The sequence below is a fragment of the Lissotriton vulgaris genome, chromosome 7 (assembly GCF_964263255.1).
Source record: "Lissotriton vulgaris chromosome 7, aLisVul1.2, whole genome shotgun sequence".
Taxonomy (NCBI): Eukaryota; Metazoa; Chordata; class Amphibia; order Caudata; family Salamandridae; genus Lissotriton; species Lissotriton vulgaris.
The window spans coordinates 1,030,090,386-1,030,117,624 of record NC_141695.1 but is presented as its reverse complement, the minus strand read 5'-3'; the positions used below and the strand labels follow the sequence as shown (position 1 = coordinate 1,030,117,624).

Below are 27,239 nucleotides of genomic sequence, written 5' to 3'. Positions count from 1 at the left end.
CAGCATATATAAAGCATATATAACATAGTAGATATAATTGAATTAATTTGACGCTTTGACAGATCTTTGTTGCCCTGCTGGTTCTGGACTCAAAGTCCCACAACGCCTAGCCCATGTGCTGTTGTTGGTTCCTGCGACGTGTGCTTTGAAAAGTACGCTGCCACCTCCCACAGCACAGGGAGATCTTTGTTGCCTTGCTAGTTCCAGGCTCAAAGTCCCACAGTGCCTAACCCAGGAAAGAAGGAACCACTGTTGGTTTCCCGTGCTGCAAGCTTTAAAAAGCTTCCTGGCACCTCCAGCGGCATGGGGCACTTTAGTTGATCTCTGTTGCCCTGCTACTTCGGGACTCGAAGTCCCACAACGCATAGCCCAGAAAAGGAGGGGCCGCTGTTGGTTCCCCATGCTGCCTGTTTTGAAAAGCGCCCTACCACCTCCTGTGGCGTGGGACGCTTCAGGAGAACTTTGTTTCCCTGCTGCTTCAGGACTCGAAGTCTCAGAAGGTCTCACCCAGGAAAGGAGGGGCCACAGTTGGTTTCCCGCAACAGGTGTTTTGAAAAGCTCCCTCCCATCGTCTGTGGTGCGTGACGTGCTGGGCAAAACCCGGGCCAAGGGAGGGCTCATCCTGTGCCCGTCAGTGCCAGCAAGAGCCAGGGCAGGGCCAATCTGCTTGGTTTTATTTATTTATTTAATGCAGTTTTTTTATAGCGCTGACTTTACCCAAAGATGTCAGAGCTCTTTACAATAGAACCAAGTATGTTACATAAGAAGAATTACACACTAACAAGTAACATATACAATCAGGATACTTAAAAAGGTAAAGATAAAATAAGAGGTGCAAGATTAGCTAAATACAGGTATAAAGACATATTTACAGCGTTACGCTCAAATGAATGCCAAGCAGCCTTGAGGGACATGAGAGAAAGTTGAACTAAACCTGGAAGTGTCTATGGAGGAGAAGAGATTTAAGATCTGTTTTCAAGGTCCCGATACAGTCTGTGGTTCGGAGGGTTGGAAGAAGTGAGTTACATATTCTAGCTACATTGTCTGAGAAGGATGGAGCGATAAATCTTTCCCTTTTGAAAGTGGGGGGGCCCGAACAGTAGGTTTTCAGCATTGCGTGAAGGTCTAGATCCACCTGAGATTTTGAGTTTATTCACCATATAGTGAGGGGTGGAAGTGTCCAAGGCTTTGTGGGTGTTACAGGCAGTCTTTTAAATTGACCTGCTTTGATGGGAAGCCATCGAAGAGAAGACAGTATGGTTGTGATGTGATCATATCTTTTGGCCCCATATTCGAAACGTGCCGCTGAATGGATGACGGATTTAAGAGGGGAAAGGTGGGGTTTGGGCAGGCAAGCAAGGAGAGAGTTGCAGTAGTCCAATCTGGAGAAAACCAGGGATTGGACCAAGGTTTTAAGGTCTTGCACAGGAAAGAAACGCCTAACCCTCCAGAGAAGGCGCAGTTGGTAACATGCATTCTTGGCAGTGGTATTGATGTGAAAGTTTAGGTTGAGCCTTTTGTCAAGTATGACACCTAGGGATTTAGCGCAGTCGACAATGATAGGTTTGTTGTTAAGTAAGTTCAGACTGTCCATCCAAGATTGAACAGGAGGAGAAAGAGAGGTGGAGAGAAGAAGAAATTATCAGCCACATGCATCAAGTGATTTAGGAATCGCAAACGGTGCGAATCGCAAAATTCGGCCGTTTGTGATTCCTAAATCACTATTTGGGATGCATCAATCAAAAATACAAGAAATCGCTATTTTTTGCGATTTCTAAAAATGCGATTGCATTTAAGGAATCGCAATTTGCGATTCCTTAAATGCAATGCATGACACCTAAAAAAATTGCGAATTCGCAATTAGGAGGAAAAAATTACCATGAGGTTGGACCTCATGGTAATTTGCGAAAAATCTGAAAAATGCAATTTTGTGCATTTTTCAAACTGTCATGTTGTGCACACACATGCCCTTAGGGCATGTGTGTGCACAACAATGTTCATAGATTGATTTCAGGGGTGCAACAGGGACCCCCCTGGACCCTTGAAATCAAAATCTCAATTTGCGATTAGCTAATTGCGAATCGCAAATTGAGATTGTCTTCCCTTTCATTCCTATGGGCCTTTTGGCCCATAGGAATCAATGGGAAGGGATTCCTTAATTGCGATTCGCAAATTGTGAATCGCAATTAAGGAAAAATAAGGAATCGCTAAAAAAATTGCGAATTTTTGATGCATTGCCGTTTGGGATTCCTTAATTGCGATTCCTTAATTTTCGCAATTAAGGATTCGCAAACGGCAACAATGATGCATGTACCTGTTAGTTTTTGAAAGATTCAGAATAAGTTGATGAGTTGACATCCAAATTTGGAAGGAGTTGAGAGTTGTGTTGAGGATTAAAATGCAGGGTGCGCAAGATACCTTAAGGTAGATTGGGTGTCATCTGCATAGGGGTGATAGTGGATCCCAGCTTTTTTAAGGAGAATAATTCCATGTAATATTTGAACAAAGTGGGTGTGAGTATAGAGCCTTGAGTGATCCCTTGTCCTACAGTCACTGAAGTAGGGAGGACGTTCCTGTTTTGATAATTTGAGATCTAGTCGAAAGGAATGAATCTAACCATTTAAGCACTTGCCCTCAAAACCCATTCTTTGTTTAAAAATGTTCAGAAAGAGTGTTGCGGTTGATTATGTCAAAGGCTGCGGAGAGGTCAAGAAGAACCAAGAGACAAGACTCACCAAAATCAAGAATACGCAGGGCATCGTCGATCACTTGAAGCAGGGCAGTTTCACTGCTACAGCCTTGCATGAAACCAGATTGGTATGCGTCAAGGAGATTTTTATTCTTGATATGAGGGGAAAGTTGCTTTACTACTCAGCTTTCTGTGATTTTCGCAAGAAAATGGAGGTTGGTGATAGGGAAGAAGTTGTTGAGGTCATTCACATCAGCAGAGGATTTTTTAAGAAGTGGGGTAACCTGTCCGGTTTTAAAGGCAACAGGAAGGTAGCCTTGGTTGAGGAAGAGGTTTACCAGGTTGGTCCAGTAGGAAGGAGTGTGGGTGTAGAAGTCAATGGCAATGTCACTAGGGATGGGGTCAAGAGAATGGTTAGAGGGTTTTGTTTCTAGAATGCTTTTGAGGAGGGCATCCTCAGTGATGACGTCAAAGTTCTGCAATGCGACTAAGGATTTGCGGTCCTCTAGGGGGGTAGGGTGAATGATCTGATCCACAAGCTCATTTAAGAATAGAGTGAATTCTACTGCTTTCTTGGGAGGGTCGTCAAAATTGATGGTTGAGGGAGAGACGTTGGTGCTTTTGATGAGGCTGAATAGCTTTTTAGGTCTGTCTTTGGCTGCGTTGAGGAGAGTTCTGAAGTGAAACGCTTTTTCACAGAAGATGTGTTTGTGGTATCTCGATCTTACTAAACATAGATTAGAGAGATTAATGGTGGAGGGAGATTGTGTCTATGGTTTTTCTAGATACCTCAAATTCTTCCTCTCTTCATAGAGGGATTTATTGAACCATGGTGCAGAAGGAGTAGGTCTTTTCTTTTTACTTTGTAGTGGAGCAACCATGAAAGACTGGAAAGGCATTGGGAGGTGAGATCGTTGACATCAGAGTTGGGGTCTAGGATTGGAAGTGACAACATTGCTGAGTTGCACAAAATGTCAAGGTGGATGTTTTTGGTGTTACGGAACCAGGTAGTAGTCTTTTTAGGTTGGCCAAGGGTAAAAAGTGGGATAGGTGCAGAGAAAAAGGAATGAGAAAGTAATCAGACCAGTCCACTGGTATAGGTTCAAGAGTAGTTTGCATATCTGTTTTGGATATGACAAGGTCAAGAATGGAGCCCTTAGAGTGTGCCAGTTTAGTGCTGTGTTGGATAAGATTATTTCCTAAGAGAAAGGTGGCCAGCCTGTTGGCAGCTGAGTCTCTCGGAGAGGCCCAATGCAGATTAAAGTGTCCAAGAAAAATCTGTCTGTCATTTTCAGAATATTGGTCACTGGCAAAGTTAGTAAACTCCTCCGTAAAGGTGGAGCAGTTACCAGATGGGTGATAAATGGCATGAAACCTGAAAGGGGAACATTGTTGCACTTGAAGCTACAGAGAGAGGCATTCAAATGTACGGAAGGAACTGTTGAGAAGAGCCTTGAGTTGAAGGTACTTTCTGAAGATAACTGCCACGCCTCCCTCAATTTCATCTACTCTATCATTTATGATAATGGAATAGTTGGAGGGGAGCAGAAGATCGAAAGAAGTATGAGAGGTGTCATTAAAACAGTTCTCAGTGAGGAGAAGTATATCAAGATTGTGAATACTGATGGTGTATGAGATATCCAACTTGTGTTTGTTTGCAGATCTGAAGTTGTGAAGCAAACAGCACAATTCTGAAATTAATGTTTTGGTGAAGGGTTGTTAGGGCTTTTAGGGGTGATAGGGATACAGATCCTGACTGATGGTGCTAAGGTAGAACAGGCCTGATGTTCAGTCTGGGCAAAGGAAATGGTCGGAATGGTGCAAAGATTAGAATGATGAGGAGAGAGTTTGAGGGCTGGCGTTAGAGGTCTTGTAGCTAGCCAATAAATCAGAGATTTCTGTAGGGGGCATATTTTGTGTGGCTTTTTTGGGGAGTGGGAGCAGGGTGCTCCTCAGGAGTTTGGGGAAGTGAGTGTTTGCCAGGGGGATTGGGTTATTGGGTAAAATTGAGATTTTAGCACTTAGGAGTGAGGTGGTATCTTCAAGCTGGGAGATAGAGGAGATGAGGTAACCTAGTTTATTTCCTGAGGAGAGTAGGGCTCTGCACAGAGTGTTAAGTAGCTCAAAAGATTCAGGAGGGAGTTTAACTTGAGAGGGAGAGCAAGGAGAGGGTGGGTGGGAGTAGTGTTGTGGTGTGGGTGAGTAAAGTGGAGGGAGAAACATGTGATGTTGCTTGGTAGTGATTCTCGGTGCAACTGTGGTAGAGAGAAAATTGTCTCGGCAAACTTTGAGCGAAAAAGAAGTATTGAGTTCAAGCTTAGAAAGAGGCAGGTGAGGGCAGTGGTGGGAGGATGGAATGAGAATAGGGGATAGAAGGGAGTCACAGAAGGGCAGGAGGTCAAGGGGAGAAAGGAGGAAGAGCTGGAGAAAGAACGTGGGCATGGAGTAATGAATATAAGGGGTCTGGAAACAAGCTCAGAGGGGAAGATTGACCCGGATGGTAGTCAAAGAAAGAGTATGGATCTTCTAGGCTGGAGGAAGGGGGAAGGGAAAGGAAGAGATTGCCAAGAGAGAACCATTTTTTTACCAGAGAGCAGCACCAGGAGGAATCAATAGATTTATATGCTGCATAGTTGAGAATACTTGCAGCAGATTGCAAATTTGGAGAGTTTACAAACCAACTCATAAGGGATCAAATTGTTGTCAGGTGTTGAGACAAAACTGTACAGGAAAAATTATTGACTTATAAAAATCCTTCGTTATCAGAGACAATTGAAATTGTTAAAAGTATTGAAAATCTCACACAAAGCTTTGAAAGAGTTGGTAAAAAAATATGGTGTTGGTGTCCATGTTGTTTCTGATTATAGTATGAATAGTCAACAGTCCAGCAAGTTGGTATATCCAAAGAAAAAGCATGAAGTTTCAAGGTATGAATCTCAGAGATGGGAACAAAATAACATTTTTTTCAAACATAAAAATGTATGTTTTAGATGTGGTTATACTCAACACACACTCAAAGGTAAAGTATGTCCGGCAAAGAACATGGTGTGTAAATCTTGTGGGAAAATAGGGCATTTTGCCAAAGTGTGCCACTCAAGGAAGGTTGAGGTTAATATGGTGGCTGAATATGATCAAGAAATGGTTAAGCTTACAGAAAGATCTAAAGACTTGGAGCCAGATGTAGGTGGCCAAATACCGAGTGGTAACGCAGAAATTCGCAGAATGTCTGCGTTACTGACCAGTATTTGCAATGTAGGTGAGTTGAAACCTACATGTAAAATAAAGAATCGCAAAATAGCGATTCCTTATTTTATTCTTGCATTTAAGGAATCCAAAATACTGATTCCTTAAATGCAATTCACGTAGCAAAAAAATGAGTGCACTTCAGCCTTAAGGAATCGCTAATTACCACCAACTTCAAGTTGGTGGTAAGTAGCAATTTCCTTTACAAAAGCATTTTTTTGCTTTTTGAAATGTGCCATGTGGCACACATCCATGCCCTTAGGGCATGTATGTTCGCCACATGTGCACACGTGCACATTTCAGGGGTGCAACAGGTGTCCTTTGGACACCCTGATATATAACACAATGAGCAACCCAATATACCCTTGAGGGTTTGGGCAAATAAGTGAAAGGGTAAAGATACCTTCAAGGGATTTTAATTGCAAAATTCGAATATTTTAAATGATTTTAATCTAAGACCCACATGGATGTCAGTCTGTAAATGAATCAAACAGTTTTGATAAAGAATCAATTTGATATAGTCACACTATGTGATCCAAACATAAGAAAAGAAGAGAACACGAGTGTATGTAAAAAAGTCGTATTTTATACGTATTGAAAATCATAAATAGGGTACTGGGAGTATATCAACAAGAATACAAGAAGTGAATATATTAGACATCAAACAACTTCTTTGTAACTGTTGTGAACGCTTTTCTTCTATATTAAAGTTTGATAGTTTAATTCCAGGAAGAAAGAGCATTGGTCGACGTTTACCCTGCCAACTTAGGGCGAACAAAGCGATACCAAAGGGCTGGACTGTTCAGTCCAGGGAAGACATAGTTTGGCAGTTAGGGCTGGACTGTTCCCATGAGGCACAGGGTCAGACTGATTTGCATATGGCCATGTCTGAACTGGGGTGGCAGAGTGGGCTAAAGAATGATGATAGCTTAAACCCAGATCAGTTGACTGGAGGTGAGTGTTTGATTTGCTCAAGCGCTCCGTCCATTATCCCCTTTAGTATTGCTTTGTTCGCCTTAAGTTGGCAGGGTATGCCCAGATGTTGGTCCCTTGCTTACTTTGCCACTTGATTCAAGTTAGCCTGGCTGATGAGGGTTATTAACCTGAAACCGGTCCCAGGATGCTTGTTTCCGGTCCAGGGAAGACATGCTCAGACTGATTTGCATATGGACATGTCTGAACTGGGGTGGTGGAGTGAGCTAAAGAATGATGATCGATTATATCCAGATCAGTTGTCTGGGGGTGAGTGTTTGATTTTCTCAAGCGCTCCATCCATCATCCCCTTTGGTCTCGCTTTGGAAGTAATAGGGGCAATGAAACATGTTGGCTGAGTAAGAAAAAAGGTCTATTTAAAAGCAGCCGGTTTTAAAATTTGAATAAGTGCACAAGTGAAGAATAAAGTTGGTAACCGTGCTACTTATATCAATTTTAATTTCACTGGGTCATGTTTTTTGGTAATTGTGAAATACACATCACAAGCGGTATTATCATTTTTGGCACTTATATTTGGGACACATATATATTATTTAAGGCAAGATGGTTGCCAATGTTGAGAAAAGTGAGCATAGCTGGTGAGTACCAATCAGCAAGCTCGACTGGTGGTGCGCATGTGAGGTGCCATCTTGTCCTTTCCCATATTTTTGGTTAAAGGTAACACTTAGATTGGTGTAACCAGTGTCCAACACACTATTTAAGACACACCCCTATGTACATAGGGGGTATGTGTTTTTTTGACAGTCAGTTTCAAAAAGGTTTATTTTAGAAAAATTGGGCAGTAAAGTGGTAGGGCACTACCTCTAAAAAAAGTGAGGAGTGGTAGGAAAAAAGAGTGAGGGAATCCCTGCCTCCACTTAAATGAATACCTCAAGAAGAGGAGCCCTGTATGAACAGGTCTTTATGTTTAGATGATCATGTTATTGTCACCTTTCGAAGCTCCAGGGTTGCTGGTGATTTCATCTGAGCCTCTCAGCAAGGTCAAATTAAAGGTAGAATCGTTATGAACTTGCCCCTTGGCATGTTTTATAGAGACTTGGCTGAACTCTCTCACACCAGTTTATGCTCCCCTAGCCTTATGGAACCTCAACCACCATCCTTTAATTTGCCAACTTATAACTGCTGTCCTCTCCTGGGCAACTTGACAAAAACTACTGACTCAGTACTTGTAATTTGTCCAAGTCAATCCCCTCACAAGGGGCCTGATGTGGTTTGGGGCCTTTAGTTTCCCGAAACTGCATTTCCCATGCCATGGTAAATTATTGGAATCCAACAGATTCTGAACATAAAGAGCTATCCTTGCAACCCAATGAGGTCAATCTAACCATCCATGAGGTTAATATCCTTTTCTGGAATTTTGCCAGCCTTGCAGTAAAATGTTCTGTGATGAATGGAGTCAGCTCTTATGCAAGTATGATATTGTTTTCTTTCAGGAGACATGGGCCACAGAGTTGATTAGTATGTACGGTTATTATACCCATATGATTACCGCAGTTCCATCTTCATCGGGCAGGGCCAGAACTGGTCTAACGACATGGTTCAAAATGACCTTGGTATGTAGTATCACTCCAATCCCCTCCAGTATGGATCACCATGCTTGGAATAGTGGTTGCCTGGCATTATTTTAATTAATTTTTATAATGGGTTTATTTAATGTGACCATATTGTACTATTTCAGGATTTGCATTGTAAGAACAGTTTTTGTGATTTATGTTGTTTAAGTTTATGTTGTATATTTAATGTGACCATATTGGTAATCTCAGTGTGTTGTTTGACCTTATCCTAGGTCTTGAAGCCCATTTTGCCTCGGCATACATAGGGTATCAAAACATCCTAATGTTAAATTAGGGCTAACTCAGATGGAAAACGAATCCCACGTGTTTGCTTGTCTCAGCTTAGGAAGCTATAGGAACCTAGGAATAGGGGGGATGTTGGACCTGACGCTTTTTAAAGGGTTATCCCCAACCGTTTCCTTTCTTTTTCCTATTTTTTTTACCCTCTTTTTGTTGGCTTTAGGATGCTGGGCACTTTACCATTGCTAATCAGTGCATTTAAAACTACTTGCCAAACCTTAAACTCCTTTTTTATTATTAAATATAGGTCACCCCCTAAGGGAGGCTCTTGGTATCCCTATGGGCAGGGTGATGTGTAAGTGAAAGGTAGGACATGCCTTTATTGTGTGGCATTTCATGGTAGTTACAAACAGCCTATTTGTTTTCTCACTACTGTGAGGCCTACTGCTCATAGGCCAGCATTGGGAAGTCCCTTATATATGCTAAAGTGGTAATTCCCGATCTGAAAGGAGTAGCATCACCATGCTTGGAATAGTGGTTGCTACATCCTGCTTACTAGTTTAGTTGAATTTTACAGTACTATTTTAGAAATGCCCCATGTTTTAGAAGCACTTTTGGATCTGGAACCGAATCTCTGTCAGAAGGACCGCTGTGCTGTTTTTAAAGGGCTCATCTGAATTACTCTTCTGCTGTTGCCCTGCTGCCTGCTATTTGCTGGGAGGCATAAAGGACTCACTATATTGCTTTTCTGTTGGTTGCCCTTTTGCCAGCTGTTCCCTGTTCTACCAAGGCGCTGTGGTGCTGTCAGGAGGGACCACCATTGGAACTTCTTGCTTTGTTGTGCTCTGGCCTGCCAAACTGTTAGGTTGCTGGAGAGACTGCCACCCTGCAATAAAAACTCTTGTGCTAGCCTGCCTGCTTGCCCTGTGTCCCACCAAGGGTCTCCTGGGACTAGTGGCTGCCCCAAAATTAGCTGCGAGACTCTAAGTCCAGTCCTCACAGACCCTACCATCAAAGTGTAGTGAGTGCTTGTTATTGCTCTCTTTTTTTTCCAGGGCAGCGTGTGGTGAGCGCCTTGAGTCTTGTATGAGGAGGGTGGAAACGGTATGCTGGGATCAACCTCAAAAGCTTCAATTGTTTAAGCAGACTGAGTGTGACACACTATGAGCCGCGCCCTGCACCGGTTGCAATCACTGCTCTGTGTGAGAACCGGCACCGCAGCACTGAGGAAAGCCTTTGTGTGGAGCATCACCTTGACAGCTGTGGTTCCCTTTCATTAGTCATCCAAAGCCACGCTCTGGGCTGCTGGAAGCAAGGCCGCTGCATTGGACCCTTCGCTTTGACTTGCCAGCCCGGCCCAACTGTTGTCAGATCTCCCTTCCCCAGCGTTATCGGGGATTGGGAGATTAGGCACCTGGTCTTCGAGGCCACCACCGGCAAACATCTATTACGAGCTGACCTGCTTCAGGATGAATAGTACTGCAGCCACTAGAACCTGCGTGGTTCTCAAGGCTGCTTGGCACCCCCTCCAGCAGCCAACTTGTAAGTACTCGGTTGCCATGGGTCTGGGAGAGGACTCTTGTGCCAGCAGCCCCGGAGTACCCAGTACTACTCCCCCTTTACCACAGTACAACTTAGACCTCTCACCAAGTTTGAGGTCAGAATCCCTTATGGGGGCTGCAATACCCAAACCCCTGTGCACCGTATGCATTTGCAAGTGCATATGCTAGTTGGTGTTTCCCGAACAAATGCATTCGGCCCCGAGTAGCCCTAACCTCTACCAAGATCTTTGACCTCCTCGCACCAAGTGCTCCGTGGACTGTTGTTTGGTGAAATCGCTCGAGGGCCTCTCGTGACTCCTGTGCCTCCGGCCTATGGGTCCATTTGAGGGTCAACTTTGCTTTTCCTGGGCTCGCTGGTTGCTCCAGGCTTGCCTGACTCCCCTTGCTGTGGTGAGTCTCCTGGACCTTGCTTGTCCGAACCGTACACATCCTTGACCTTCTGCATAGGTTGCCGTTGCAAGGTTTTTTGGTGCTTCCACTGGACACTGACCCCTCAGCACTTGCCATCCTTTGTGGGACAGCTCGTATCTGGCTCCTGGTCATCCTCAATGTTTCCTGGTCCCCGTAGCTGCAGAGTCAAGAACTCCATCCCAAGCACCTGACATTGGTGGGCATTCATCTACCGAGCCCCTGGTCACTCCAAAGTGACCCAGACTCTGTCCCCTATGCTTTCTGGTACTCGTCGACAACAATCTACTTTTGGATTCCAACAGACACTTTTCTTCCTTCCAGCAGCGTCTCTTCTTCAAAGTCCTCCACTGAGTTTGATGGCAGTTTCCGACACCACTTCAGACCTATGCACCCGGCTTCATTGGGATAGGTAACTTGGGTACCTCAGTATCCACGGGTTGGGTGGCTATCCAACCTTCTGTCTTCCACAGGGTTTCTTCAAAGTCCACTGGGAAGGGTCCATAAACTCTAAAACTTCAACCGCTACTTTCCCATAGAATTTTACCGAGCACGCTGTCATGTTCCCACATTGGACCTGTCCTCTGTGGGGTCCCTACTTACTCACCTTGGGTGGTTCCTTGGGGTCCCAGTGATTTTACGTCCTCTCAACACTGTCTTGACTCGAGTCGTGGTTCTTATACCACTATTTTAGTATATATTTTGCCCCCCCCCCCGGGGCCCACTGTGTATTCGTGCTAGTACTGTCATTTCTGTACTTAAGTATTGTGTGCTTTGTGATTATCTCCGTGTAGGAGATATTGTGTCGTACGAGATAGTGTTATATCAATAAATACATATTTTTATAACTACTGTGTGGTTCTCCTTTCATTTAACCAATACTATAAGGTAGCATTCTGGTAAAATAAGCTGCTTTGCATTCCTTCAAGACTAAGCCTGAAGGCTGCTCTCCACAGCTATCACTTGGATAGCTTTCAGAGGTTATCTTTGACCTCTGAACTGCGGCGTGAATTCCGCCGGTGCGGCGGTTTAAAAGTGTGGGCGAGGCTGCGTCGGCCAACAGACGTGCGCAGCACTACCGAGGTAGTGCTCGCGACGGCCGTTGGCCGACGTGCACAGCGAAGGGGTTACAACATCATAAGGGTTGTTCGGACTGGTGCAAGGTGCCCACTTTAATTAGTGGACAGCAAATACCAGGCCAACTCTTCACACTATCTAAGTAATTACCTTACATGCATAGTACCTCTAATTCACGTGCTTTCTCATAAACTGCTGCATCTTATGCCCTGATGTTATACTGTATGTCATTTTGAAGCTTGCATTGTCAGGAGAACAAGTTCTATTACAGGATTTGCATTGTAAGAACAGTTTTTGTGATTTATGTTGTTTTTGGTCTTGTTATATGTATAATATACTATATATTTTTTATATAATTCAGTGTGGCGTCTTTTTGTGGTGTATTTATTGTGTTACTGGTGTGAGTGTGCTGTGCAAAAGCTTTACACAGTGCCTCTGATGATAAACATGCCTGCTCCAAGATAACATTGGGTGAACACAGGTTATCTTTGTCTTTGTAGACAACAAAGCAAAGATGATCTGGGTGTTATATGCATAGGAGAACATTGTCAAACCATGGCTATCCACCAGCTCTGCAAGGGGGCATACATGGATGTTAAAAAGACCTGGGGAATACCCTGCACAGGTGCATGTACCTTAGACCAAATACTGACCAAATAATACCTGGGTGTTCTCTTTGAGTCAAGAGGCAATTGTGGCCTTTGTACTGCCAAGGTCTGCCAGAAATGTGTTAGCTTGGCAGGCTATATTTTTAATCTTTACAAAAAGGGGGTGGTGAGGGACAGAGTCTCTGAATTAAGCAGAAAGCTCTCACCCAGTCAAGAGATCAGGGCTAGATCCAACACCGTTTTTTAGCTCACTGCACCATCCCAGTTTCAGAACCTGGCTGTATGCAAATTAGTCTGTTCCTGTCCCAGTGCATGATGGGAACAGGGCAAACCAAACTACAAAAGCCAATTCTTACACTGGGAAGGAAACAAGCTCCCGGGGACCGGTTTCTGGCATTACAGCCGTCTTCGGCCCGGTTTGCTTGAATCCTGATGGTGCAATGAGCAAGGGTCTCACATCTGAGAATACCCTTCCACGCTTAGGGTGGACAAAATATTTACAAAAAGGGGGTGGTGAGGGACAGAGTCTCTGAATTAAGCAGAAAGCTCTCACCCAGTCAAGAGATCAGGGCTAGATCCAACACCGTTTTTTAGCTCACTGCACCATCCCAGTTTCAGAACCTGGCTGTATGCAAATTAGTCTGTTCCTGTCCCAGTGCATGATGGGAACAGGGCAAACCAAACTACAAAAGCCAATTCTTACACTGGGAAGGAAACAAGCTCCCGGGGACCGGTTTCTGGCATTACAGCCGTCTTCGGCCCGGTCTGGTGAAGAATTGGCTTGGTAGTTTGGTCTGCCCTGTTCCCATGATGCACTGGGCCAGGGACAGACTAATTTGCATATAGCCAGGTTCTGAGCTGGGATGGGGCAGTGAGATAAATAACGGTGATGGATCAAGCCCTGATCTTTGGACTGGGTAAGAGTGGTCTGCTTAATTCAGACACTCTGTTCATCACCACCCCTTTTCTGAATCGTTTTTGGCCACTATAGGTGTGGCAGGGTATACTCAGACATGAGTCCCTTTCTCACTGCTCCATCAGGATTCAAGCAAGCCGGGCCGAAGAGGCTGAAATGCCAGAAACCGGTCCCCGGTAGCTTGTCTCCTTTCTGGTGAAGAATTGGCTTGGTAGTTTGGTCTGCCCTGTTCCCATGATGCACTGGGCCAGGGACAGACTAATTTGCATATAGCCAGGTTCTGAGCTGGGATGGGGCAGTGAGATAAATAACGGTGATGGATCAAGCCCTGATCTTTGGACTGGGTAAGAGTGGTCTGCTTAATTCAGACACTCTGTTCATCACCACCCCTTTTCTGAATCGTTTTTGGCCACTATAGGTGTGGCAGGGTATACTCAGACATGAGTCCCTTTCTCACTGCTCCATCAGGATTCAAGCAAGCCGGGCCGAAGAGGCTGAAATGCCAGAAACCGGTCCCCGGTAGCTTGTCTCCTTTCTGGTGAAGAATTGGCTTGGTAGTTTGGTCTGCCCTGTTCCCATGATGCACTGGGCCAGGGACAGACTAATTTGCATATAGCCAGGTTCTGAGCTGGGATGGGGCAGTGAGATAAATAACGGTGATGGATCAAGCCCTGATCTTTGGACTGGGTAAGAGTGGTCTGCTTAATTCAGACACTCTGTTCATCACCACCCCTTTTCTGAATCGTTATATTTTTAATCTTGCCAAATGCATTGGCAAAAAACCTGTGGCCCCTCTGATCAAGGGTTATAGAAGAAAGTGTTTACCAATCTTGATGTATGGGACAGGTATTTGGGGGTCCATCAAGACAAACCCTTTTCAGAGTGAACAAAACAGGTGCTTAGGAGACTATTGGGTGTCCCAGCTGCGTGCTCTATCTTTATTTTGCACCAGTAGTTGGAGGTAGATTTCATGGAAGACACTATTAAACTAGCGCCCCTGCTCCTGTGGTGCTCGATTTGGACTAACCCAGCTGCCTCCTTTAACAGAGAAATTGTTAAGGACAGCAGGAGGGCAGGGGAAGTAGCCGATTGGCTAGAGCGGTTGACCTCGAAGCTGGGGAGCCGGGTTCGAGTCTCGGCTAGGGACGCTCAACATCTTGTGATTCTAGGGACGCTCAACATCTTGTGATTCTGGGCAACATCTTGTGATTCTGGGCTCACTGGTTAGAGGCGGCAGACCTGTAAGCAGAGAACGGCCCAGGACCAGGGTTCAATTCCCGACGTGGCACGGTCGTGGACCAGGGGTCAACAGACTCGATAATTCTCGCCTCAGTGCCTACTCTAACCAGGGGACACACTCGGTAACTCTGGGCATTAAGCTTGCCTCATCTCTACAACGGCCCCCCACAGACGCCGGGGATGCCTGGTTTCACCCTGGAGATACCCAGAAAGGGACCATCTCACAGGGAAAACCAGGACGGGTTCCCCAGCGGTCTGCAGCGCCAGGACACTCGGTTAGAGTAACAGTGCGCTTTACAAATACCCCACATTTACATTTACATTTAACCAAAATGAATATGCCCATCTGCAATGCAACTGGTGCTCATGTAAAGCGCTCTGATACCTTTTGGGTCAAGTTTGCGCTATATAAAACTCCCTCAAAAAATCTCATATGAGAAAGAATTGGACATCCTCTGGCTCAATTACATAAAGATGAAGTTGACGAGTCAGAGCAAGCAGCACTTTTTTTCTGAGCCTGATACAATGACCAGAGCAGATGTGATTTGGGTGAAAACTACATTTAAATCATAGAAGTGTTGCCTTAGAGAGAGCACAGTATGCTGTGCTCTGTAGCACTATTGCCTTGGAGCCATATCTGGAATGGATCGATTATATGTGGGACAGAATGTTACTCACCCCCTTTAGTTTGGGTTTTGTGAGATGGCACCTGGGTTTTACTCTTGGTCAGTTAAACCTATCTAAAGTACTTTTATGCCCCTGTGATGACACTTCGCCACAGAGCCTTTAGCACTTTACTTTTTTTGGGCAATTTTATTCTGATTTTACTAAAAGGTTTTTAATGCCAATAAAGAACTTCGCAAGCAAATGTTTTTAGAAATCAGCTGGATCAAGCCAACAACTAACCCAAAAAACGTTTTGATCTCATTAAAGATCAAGCCAACTGTGCACTTATTCCGTCTCCTGCTGGATCTAATCTGCTACCAAACTGAAAGGAATTTTCCTCCTTTCTCCGGAAGACTGAGTGCTTGAGAAATGATCTGCAGATTTACCATGCTGGAGGTAAAGCAGGGTCTAGAGGCCTGTAGCAAGGGGAAAGCACCAGGCCCGGACGGGGTCCCAATAGACTTCTTTCAGACGGACCTAGATTGATAGATATGATTGATATTAAAATCAGGACCATAATCAAACCAATGTTAGGGAAACTGGACAAATTATCATCTGAGGTAAAAAAGTTGGGCGCGGTACATAGTAAGTTGGCAGACGAGGTCGAAAACTTATCTTCCCTCGTCACAAACTTAATACCCACAAACGTAGAAGCCACTACTAATGAGAGTAGCTCGCAACCCATACAGCAACCCATACAGCAACCCATACAGCATACACTCCCGCCCCCATCACCCTCACTACCTCTACCACCATTACCCGCAGGGGGCCAGGCTGCAGACAATGCAGTCCCTAGTATTAGCACATCTGCTGCCATAGCGGAAGCACACCAAGTGGACATTTCTGCCCAATTTATCTTGGAAGCCTCGCCGGTCGTCCTGGTGTTGGCCAACGTCCCAGTCTTAACGCAAGGCAAAGTAGAGTCCAACCAGGACCTAAAAGACAAAGCGTTATACTGGTTAACTAATAACATGTTTATGACAGATCAGGGCTATGATAAGCTGGCTGGTGATATTGTTATGTCAAGGAGGGTCCCATGGATCGGTAGCAAGCCCAAAAAGTTTCAAGGGGATTGTGTCATCTTAAATTTTGCCAATGCCGAGGTCCTCCCAGACATTTTAAACAACATCTTCCCGCCCCAACGACGTAGTGGCTCCATAATTCCTCTTACCCTCAAGTTCTTTTTTGACAAAAATAGGTTTACCACCTTACCTAAACTTCCTACCTACAAAAGATCTACCAATGCTGACAGATGGGGAGGGGGCCCTAGACTTCGACACCACAATGAGTGGTCTCAACTAACAGCTCATAGGGAGTTAGGTAGACCCAATCGCCCAAATGACCTAAACATCAGGGCACCTCCGGGACAAGAGACAAGAGGGAATGTTTGGGGTTCAGGTATAAGGGGCTTTGAATATAACACCAGGGGTTTTAGGCCTACACAATGGTGGGGAAACGATCAGTATCCGGTACACCCAATAACCCCACAACCTCTGTGGAACCTAGCTCCATTTGGACAGGCTCAGGCAGCCACCCCGTTTGAGTGGGGATTTGGCACCGGCAACAGATTTGCTCCCTTGTCAGACCTAAATTCCTGTGACTGACTCGAATCAGAAGCAGTCCAAGAACAGGTGGAGGAGCCCGACCCATCAGTTACAGGGGGTGGTCAGGTATTGCAACAACCTATAGCCGAATGCGCAGATGAGAATGCGCCAGTAGACCTAGGTCCTTCCACTGACCACTGTAAGATAATGAGTTGGAATGTGGCGGGTTTAAACGCCAAACGCCAGGATCACGCATGGCTAAGCTTCATCTCTAAGTATCATATCATTGCCCTGCAAGAAACCTGGGATACGGCGGATAACCTTTGGTGGGATGGGTACATTAGTTTTACCAAACCTGCAGTCCCTAGTAGAGCGGGTAGAGCCAAGGGGGGCTTGGCGATTCTGTTCTCACTGGCTCTAAAAGGCAGTTATAGGCAGATCAGCTCTGATTCAGACAATATTCTAATGATCGAGAGGGTGATCAGCAAAGACTGCAAGTCATTATACGTAAACTTCTATAATTCTAGGAATAGCGATTATAACGGCCGTAATATCGCAAGCCTAGACACTATTTTAAACACAGTATTTCAGGATAAAAATTTTGTTTATGAGTTAATTTTATTAGGCGATTTTAATATTCATCTGTGTGAATTAGCCTGCAAGGGTAGTGATGCAAAGGATGCGGAGGATACAGCCATACAGGGCCCTCATTTTGAACATTCTGCAGAGGGGCAGGAGCTTGAGGAACTTCTGGCCAACTTCGATTTAATTGAACCCGACTGTGCCCTGAGAACCCCAACTTTCACCGGCACCCTACATGGCACAGTGATTGATTATATTTTTGTAACTCGGGGAATTTTAATATGGTCTATGTCCTATGGCACCGTACCCACTCACTTCAGCGATCACAACCCAGTCCTTTTAGAAGTGGCCTGGGGTGCCTACATGGGGGCACCCCCAGCATTGGAGAAAGTGGCACACCCTTTGAGGACCGCTGATCAAAACAGGCGAGTGAAGTGGGCTAAAGTGATACCGGACGATTTCTATAACAAATGCTTTCCCAAAATTAAAGCCCAAGTTGAGCTTTGTAGAAACCCGGACACACAAGGGCACACCATAGTTGCAGCATATGAGGCAATCTGCGCCCAGGTCTCTAAGGATCTCCTGGTAAAAACCACCCCGGGAGTACAAGGTCACAAGCGCTGGTTTGATCACGAATGCTCGAAAGCACACAGAGAACTGCTAGCGGCACTAAAATCTGTACCCAGGGATAGAGTCGAAATCTCTAGGAAAAGGAAGATCTACAAAGCGACCACAAAAAACCGCAAAGACGCAATTAAACGCGAAACCTGGGACAATCTCCTTTCCGCGGCCGTACTAAAGGACAGCAGGAGATTTTGGGAGATCTTAAGGCAACCGCTATTTGCGGAAGATAACAACGCACCTATGGACTGTGTGATCGCTGATGAAACATGGCTTTCCTTTTTCAAAAATGTTTATGGGGGAGATGATGACGAAGGCAGAAAAAGGGTTCAGATGACTAGTAACAACGTACACCTCATTATCTTCAACCCGCAAGAAGTCGAAAAAGCACTCCTGGCCACCACTAAACACAAGGCACCTGGTCCGGATGGGGTCCCGGCTGACTTCTTCATGTTCTCTCCAGAGCTATGGGCCGAGGTTATGGCAAATCTGTTTAATGCAGTGAACGGCAACTCGGCGCCTGCCACTTGGGCCATATCCACGATCGTCCCCATCTTCAAAAACAAAGGGCGCAGGGATGACCCCGCCTTCTACAGGCCCATATCCCTACTGGATTCGACTATAAAAATCTTGGGCAGAGTTCTGCTAGCCAGATTGAGGGAGAACATCGAGGACTGTGGAGGCCTATCTGACTTGCAATATGGCTTTAGAGAGAGAAAGGGTACCATTGAACAATGTACTAACTTGCATCTCCTAATCTCGAAGTATACTGTAGCCAAGGAGGGGTCTGTGTTTCTTGCCTTTATGGACCTGTCATCAGCGTTCGATCTCGTTAATAGATCAAAATTGTGGGCAATTCTGTTAGAGCTGGGCATCGAAGAAGCTCTGGTCTCTTTCATGGCCACCATGCATCAGGAGCTCTTCGCAGCTGTCCGAGTGTCAAATAACGGCAGATGTACCTCATTATTTAAATCCCTAAAGGGGGTACGTCAAGGTTGCATCTTAGCCCCCACGCTTTTTACCATCTATATCAACGGCTTGGGGGCACATCTGCGCAACCTGAATGCGGACGTTCCACGTGCAGGGGATGTGCAAATTCCGGCACTCCTGTACGCAGACGACGCCGTGCTGATTGCTCGAACTGGTGTTGGCCTCCAGACTCTTTTGGACGCTTTTGGCATCTTTATGAATAACTTGGACTTGAAGGTGAATGCGTCAAAATCTCATACTATGGTAATGGGGCGTGAGTGCACCAAAAAAAGGCACAAAACTTTCTTTTGTAGTGGGGTCCCCGTCTCTATGGTAACAACATTCCCCTATTTGGGTGTCTTATTTGATCAAAAGGGAACATGGGGACCACAGATAAGAGCCAAAAAGCTGGCGGTAGTTAGATCCTCCTCAGCGATCCTTGGTTTTGCAGGCAAGTTGGGAGCCCGGCCCATGGAAGCTCTTTTAAAGATCTATAAGAGTAAGCCAGTGGCTATTGCACTTTACGGTTCGCCTTTGTGGGGCTACGCCAACCTTGACCCTATTCAGAGAGCGGAAAACAGATTTATTAGATCCCTTTTATCTGTCCCTCAGTGCACCCCAACCTACTCAATCCATCAAGAGGTGGGCCTACCATATTTGTCTGACCTACTGAGTTTAGCACCCCTGATTCTATGGTTGAAATTATGGCTAAACGAAGATCTCCCACTAAACCATACAATCCTGAAGGATGTTTTATCGTTAGATAAACATAGTAGTATCCCATGGATGGCATACCTAATTAAATCTTTTTCCGACCTGGGCCACCTTGAGCTCTTTTTATGCCCAGATAAAATCAGGGTGGGAGATATAGGTTACATTAAGAAGGCTTTTATGTATAGGAAGGAAGCGCAGCGTGAGGACACAGAACTACTGAAGCCATCAGTTAGGTCTCATAACCTTTTGGTTAGCGCCCCCTCAATTGCACCTTATCTTATTTTTGTAACCGTTCCCTACCATAGGTTTCTGCTAACCAAGTTCAGGTTTAACCTGATACACTATCATCTTGGTTCATATAAGGGATGGCAGAAGCCAGATGAAGCCCCACCCTGCAGATGCGACGACTTTTCGGTGCAGGACACACTGCATTTCGTCATGTTTTGTAGCTTTTTTCAGGAGCAGAGGAAAAAATACCTACTCCCTGTCCTGAAAGAAGCGGGCTTCATTCAGGTTCGTCCAGCCTTGCTTTATTTACAGCTTTTGTCAAATCCCCGCACCACCTTTTGCATCGCGAATTTTCTAGTTGCCGCAGCTAGGGCAAAAGCTGTCGGTCAAAACTCGCCTTAGTAATTTTTAAGGATTTTTATTAGAATCACCTTTGCCTTTATGAATGAACTTGTATAGTTTTAACATTTGTATAGTATTTAACTTTCTTATTTGTAGTTTTAATGACTTTTATGAAAATACTGGGCTATGTATGTATGGGCATATGTATCCTATGTTATGTTTTATTGTTTATGTTTTCTTTGTATGACTTGTAAGAAGTCGAATAAAGATATCCTGACTGACTGACTGACTTCTTTCAGACGGACCTAGACCTATGGGTCCCTCTGTTGACAAATGTTTTTAACAAGATAGCCTTACTGGGTGCCCCGCCATCATGGACAACAAGCCTAATAGTTCAAATTTTTTAAAAGGAAGACAAGGGTAACCCTAAAAACTACAGATCCATCTCTCTTATTGATACAACTGCTAAATTGATGAGTCGTCTCCCTTTGTCTAGGCTCGAATCTTGGGCGCGAGATAGAAACCTTTAAATGCAAACCCAGTATGGTTTCCAACAGGGGAAGGGCACTATGGATCAATGCCTGAACCTCGCACCCATTATGGATAAATATGTGAGGGTTAAGGGTGGTAAACTATATTTAGCATTCATGGATTGAACAGCAGCAATTGACTGCGTTTTCCCACCCGAAGCTCTGGGAAATTATGTTAGAGATGGGAATGGATCAGCCCCTAATTGACTTTATTCATCAATTGTACTCATATGCCTCCGCATCGGTTCAATATGGATGAATGGGGAGTGGACCCGCCCCTTCAAGATCTCAAGAGGGGTCAGGCAAGGTTGCTCGCACCATTTGTATTTTCTATTTATATAAATGGCGTGGAGGATGCGCTGGCGGTCGTATCCCTGGACGTCCCCATATGTGACTCTCATCGGCTCCCTATCTTGGCTTATGCGAATGAAGCCGTACTTCTCTCCAGAACTGGTGTGGGTCTCCGGTGTCTGATGACAGCATACACGGCTTTTATGAGTTTGCTTTTATGAGTTTTATGTTGGACTTATGTAGGTAGCACTTCTAACAGTGCTATAGGGCCTTTAGAATTCGGTACTACCTATCCTGTACTTTTCTCGAACAGGATATTATTGTTATTATGGCTCTGCTCTCTATATATTTGTAAAGCGCTCTGATACCCCCAAGGGTCATGTTTGCGCTGTAAAACAACTATCAAAATAAAAAAACAAATAACAAGTGGGGCCAGGGGCATTAGAAGATCAGGGGCTGCTGTGGTCTATTTGGAACAGTTTGTCTCCGCATCCAATTGTATGAATATTTGTTTACTTTTCAAATGTGCTATTAATCGAAGGAAATGAATGCTCTTTTAAAAATAATAGTGCCACATATTTGATACATGTGTTTTTGTATGTTTCTTGGTAACCGTTACTATGAATCATATAATTTTTTTAACTTGCATTTGCACTTTATTTGGCTTCACAAATGCTGGAGTGTACGTAGCTTTATAGGTGGCTTGATATATCTCTATTATACAGTCCTAATGAGTTTTGCCTTCTTGAGGTTTTTATTTCTGTATATGGTATGTCTTGAGCATTATGGTAAGAATTAACTTTTTTTTAAATGATCTTTCTTCAAGTTTTATCAGATGCAATTGACAATAGTAGTAATCAATAATGTTTTTTAACAGTTAGGGGTCATTACGATGTCGGGCGGATTTCGTCCGCCAGGCTGGCGGTGGCCACCGCCAGCCTAGTGGAGGAATCCGCCCGACATCCACTGGCCAATTCCCCCCTGCCATATTTGGATGGCGGGGGGGACCGTGGCAGTGTCAAACACCGCCTGACTGTTTTCCGCCCCGGTCGCCTTGCGGCCGGGGCGGACAATGAGTTACATGGTGGCGGTGGCTGTGAGACACCGCAAGCCATATTACTATGGGCATTTTCAAATGCTTTTCCGTGGTGACAATGCCGCCACGGAAAGGCATGCGGAAACTCCCTGCGGGGGCCCCTTGCGGGCCCCCTGGAGTCCGGGGCTTGGGGGGTGCACATGGGGGGCACCTATGGTACCCCCCCGCATTTCAAAGTGCAACATGGCAGGCACCGCGCGGTGCCTGTCCTGTCATGTTGTGCTTTGAAATGCACAACGTTCATTTTTACCATTGCGGCGGTCGGAGATTTCAGCTCCGCCCGCCGCAATGGTAAATATACAGGATGCGCCCGCCTGTGTGGCGGGCGCATCCTAATGCCAAAATCGGGACCCCCACCCTGTAGGCGGGCGGTCCACATTACCGGTATTTTAGCATATTGCAGATTTTGTCCCACAAAACAACTCTTTCCAGTTGTTGTTTGACCCCATCTAATGTCTTAAGACATACCCTTCGAAGGCATTGCCTCAAAGTCTGTAGCTCTACTCTCTGAGGTACCCCAGTTCTTGTGGAAATAGTGTGTTAGTGTGTCGCTAACTGTGGCCCAAATGGAGGGTCCGGCAGCGCATCCGCCCTCAGGAGCAGTAGTGGTATCGCAGGGTGCCTGCGTTCCCTCCCAAAACCCAGAAGAATAAGGGAATGGTCTGATAAACAGCAAGATAAGTACGAGATCCCTGACACTATTTGCGCTATATTTCTGGAGACCAAACAATAGTCCAAGCAACTATAGCTCTTTGCTGCAGGGGTATAACAGGAGAATATTTTGTGCTGCGGATATCTGTCTCTCCATATGTCGAGGAGGCATAATTCTCACATCAGGTCATGCAATACTTTGGTCAGATAAGGCTTAGTATACAATTTGAGTGGGTCTTGGTCTATGGTGCCATTTAAGACACAATTGCAATCACCTGCCACGATTATGTCAGCGGCAAGATAGGGCAAGGCAGCTTCAGTGACCTTGGTGTAAAAGTCGGGCAGTCCGTATTTGGAGCATAAGCGTTTACCAAGCAGACTTCTTGGCAATTTAGGGTGCCATGCAGTAAGACATACCTACCCTCTGGATCTAGATCTTGACCTCTATGAGGAAAGGGTTTCACAAGGCTACCCATATTAGCACACCTCGGGCATAGCCAGAGTATAGGTTGGCATTACACTGCCCACTAAATTTTTTCCTGACTCAAAGTACGCAGTTACTCCACATGTGTTTCTGGCAAAAATGCGATAAATATTTAATAAAGTTTCAGGTAGACATGAGTTTAGTAATGCGGTCTGTCATCTATAGGTATTAAGTTCTTCCACCCCGTAGGTAGGGATGTCCCTGTCATCAGTTCATCTCCAAGGAGGTAAATCAGGCTCAACAGCAGGAACCATAGTGCACAAAAGCAGCATGTAGTTCTGTGTTCCCAGCATGTTTGTTAGCCTATAAAAACAAAACGTTCACCCAACTTCCCCCTCCCTATAGGCAGCTGAGCTAAAACTACCTAACCAGCCAGTCAGGAGCCAGCATCTGCTGCCCCATTCCCTAAGAATGAGATCTAAAGGAAAACGAAACTGTGAAACTGTATGCTCTGCTAGAGGTAGGGACCTAGGAGAGGGAGCAGTGCCACAGGCGCTCAGGCCCCCTTCCCCTGGTTACCTGCCTTTCTTCTAAACCCTAGTGCCGGCATATTAAGAATACAGAATGGTTAACCATAATATACAACATAATATACCAAGATAATAAAAGTTCCCTCCCCTCCCAGTAACAATTCAATAATATTATCCAATCCTGACCAATAGTACCATATGGATAATGTCAATGCCAACCTTCTGCTCCAGGGCATGCAGCAGTTCCTCCCACTAGTGCTCCTCTGCAGAGGCTCACAGTACTTACAGTCAAAGGCAGATCGTGGTAATCACTCCAAGCCAATGCTATCTCTAGCCGTGCCAGGGTGACTGTGGCGTCTCTGGAATGAGTCGCTCAAGTCTGGTACCACGTCCGTGGTATCGAGCGTATGATCGGGGCACACTATAATCTTTTCTGATGGCCTCTTATGATCAAGACTCCTCTGCCATCCCTTCTATCTCTGTAGGCAGGCAGACTGTCTCTATGTGCTCAGGATAAGCTGATTCTGCCATACCGTGCTCTGGCTAGTGGTCTGCATCAGGGTGTCTAACCAGTCACTGGCTTCTCCAGAACTGAAAAAGAAAAACACCTTCCCCTCATGCTGAATGCGCAGTTTGGCTGGGACTATCAGGCTGCATTTCAAGGTCATGTCCCACAGGCGCTTTTTGAAAGCAATAAAAAATTGTGTTGTTCGGGCATCTGTTGCATGTAGTCAGGAAAAATAGAAATTGGTTTCCCCTGGAACAGCGGACGGCCTCACATTCGGACACATCAAAGAATAGTGTCACAGTCGCAAAAGTTGAACAAGTGGGCAATTATAGTCTTCAGTCTTCAGCTGGATCCAGGTTTTGGTGGGGGAGCAAGTGCTCCGTGAGCTTTTTTGATTGTGAAAAATTTGGATAGCATTTATGCTATTTTTAATATTTTGGAAGTAGGGCCATAGTGATCCATTCATCCAGGAACAATTCATTGATTGTTCCTTAGCCTTTCGGGAAAGCCTACGAATCATAGATTGTTCCTATGAGTTCACCCCTTGGAAACCTCTATGCATTTGTCCAACCGGGCAGGCAGCTTCTGGAGGTCGGAGACTGTGATGCACATGTTGGGGATCAATTGTTGTAATGTGACGATATGATGTTCACTGGATCTGACACCTTCTGCAGGTCTGTTCGGATGAGATTAATGTCTTTGGCAACTGAATTGATTTTGTGAACCATCCCATCTTGTAAGCTCTGTATTGCTGCCAGCAAACCTGCGAGAAAGGGAGGCAAGTCCGTCACCTTTGTTCAGGAGCTGGATGAAGAGTGGCGTCGCCTTTTGAGGCTCACTGTACGCACTGCAAGGGATTGCTATCAGCTGGGAAGTCAATCGTAACTCCTCACCATACAGGGTCAAGTGTGAGGGGAACACACTACAGGGGGCAGGTGAAAACCCCCACTTCATAGTTAGCACTCCCCGGGAGGTCTGCACCCCTGAGGAGTATTGCACAGCAACTGTTGCAGGGCAGGCCCACTAGCCCCACATTCGCAATTTGGTGCAGTAGTCATCGAACAACAGCAGGGAGGCCCCTGCACACCCCCAGCACACTTGTAATGTTCCCCCACAGGCCGCAGTGAGTCAGTACAAGAGTCGCTCCCACAAGGTCTGTATCCACAGTTGCCCTGGTCCAAAAGCAAGTTAGTCACTCCCGCTCTCCTATCAACAGTCACATGGCCAAAGGGGTCCTGCAAAGTCGCAACGCTTTAAGGCCTGTTAACCTATAACATACATTGTGACCATCAGTTAAATGGTATACAGACATAATATCGACGACAAAAATATCGAGGTAGTTAAATATCGAGTTTAAAATATAGAGGAGACAGAATATAGATAAGACAGAATATAGACTACAGAATTATCGAACAGAAGGACAATAATATCGAATCAAAAATATAGAATGGACAGAATATTGAATGGACAGAATATAGACAACAGAAATATCGAGGGACAGAATATAGACAACAAAAATATCGAGGGACAGAATATAGAGAACAAAAATATAGATGGATAGAATATAGACAACAAAAATATCGAATTTTAGGTGAGCAACTAAGTCAATTTATGGTATGTCATTTTTGCGTGAAATAATTCTGGAGCGGGTTGTGGGTTTATAGGGGAATAGGGTGAGAAGTAATTTAATTATAATTATTTAAATATTTTAAATTATTGGTATTTATGTACAATTAATTGTTAATTAAGTATTAATTGGCAATTAATTAAAATATAATTGGTAATTAATTTTTATTAATTGATTAATTGATAATAATTTGAATTGTATTTATTTATTTTCTGGAGCGGGTTGTGGGTTTATAGGGGAATAGGGTCGGAAGTAATTTATTTATAATTAATTAAATATTTTAATTTATTGGTATTTATGTCTATTAATTGTTAATTAAGTATTAATTGGCAATTAATTAAAATATAATTGGTAATTCATTTTTATTAATTGATTAATTGATAATTATGTGAATTTTATTTATTTATTTTCTGGAGCGGGTTGTGGGGTTATAGGGGAATAGGGTGGGAAGTAATTTAATTATAATTAATGAAATATTTTAATTTATTGGTATTTATGTACAATTAATTGATAATTATTTATTGATTGGAAATTAATTAAAATATAATTGGTGATTAGTTTTTATGAATTGATTAATTGATAATTATGTGAATTTTATTCATTTATTTTCTGGAGCGGGTTGTGGGTTTATAGGGGAATAGGGTCGGAAGTAATTTAATTATAATTAAATAAATATATTAATTTATTTGTATTTATTTACAATTAATTGTTTATTATTTTTAATTGGCAATTAATTAAAATATAATTGGTAATTACATTGTATTAATTGAGAATTATGTTAATTTTATTCATTTATTTTCTGGAGTGGGTTGTGGGTTTATAGGGGAATAGGGTGGGAAGTAATTTAATTATAAATAATTAAATAATTTCTTTTTTATTGGTATTTATTTAGGTTTAATTGTAATTTAATTTGTAATCAGTAATTATTTAATTTTAATGGGTAATTAATATGGATAATTATGTTAATTTTATGTTTTTAATTTTTGTAGTGGGTTGTGGGTTTGTAGGGAAATTGGGTGGGAAGTCATTTAATTGTAATAATTAAATTTATTAATACATAAATTGGTATGTATTTAGAATTAATTGTTAATTATTTTTAAATGTTTTAATAATTTATTGTTATTTGTAAATATTTTGTATTAATAGGTAATTATTTTTACTAATTAAATTAATTTTATTATTTTAAATTGAATTATTATAATATCTTAAATTGGGAATTAATTTTAATTAATTTGTAATTGGTATTAATATTTAATTTATTTTTAAATAAATATGAAGTATTTACTTTCCCTACTGTTGCACTCTCTGGAGTGAGAATAGTAATTTCTACTCCTACGCTACCCAACGCTTTCTCTACTGTTGCACTCTCTGGAGTGGGAATAGTAATT

General features: G+C 43.9%; 1 protein-coding gene across 1 annotated transcript in view; it reads right to left on the bottom strand.

Moving 5' to 3' along the window:
* Positions 1-27,239, bottom strand: part of LOC147702880 (electrogenic sodium bicarbonate cotransporter 1-like) — a 386,862-nt gene that overhangs the window by 192,919 nt on the left and 166,704 nt on the right. The window lies entirely within an intron of this gene.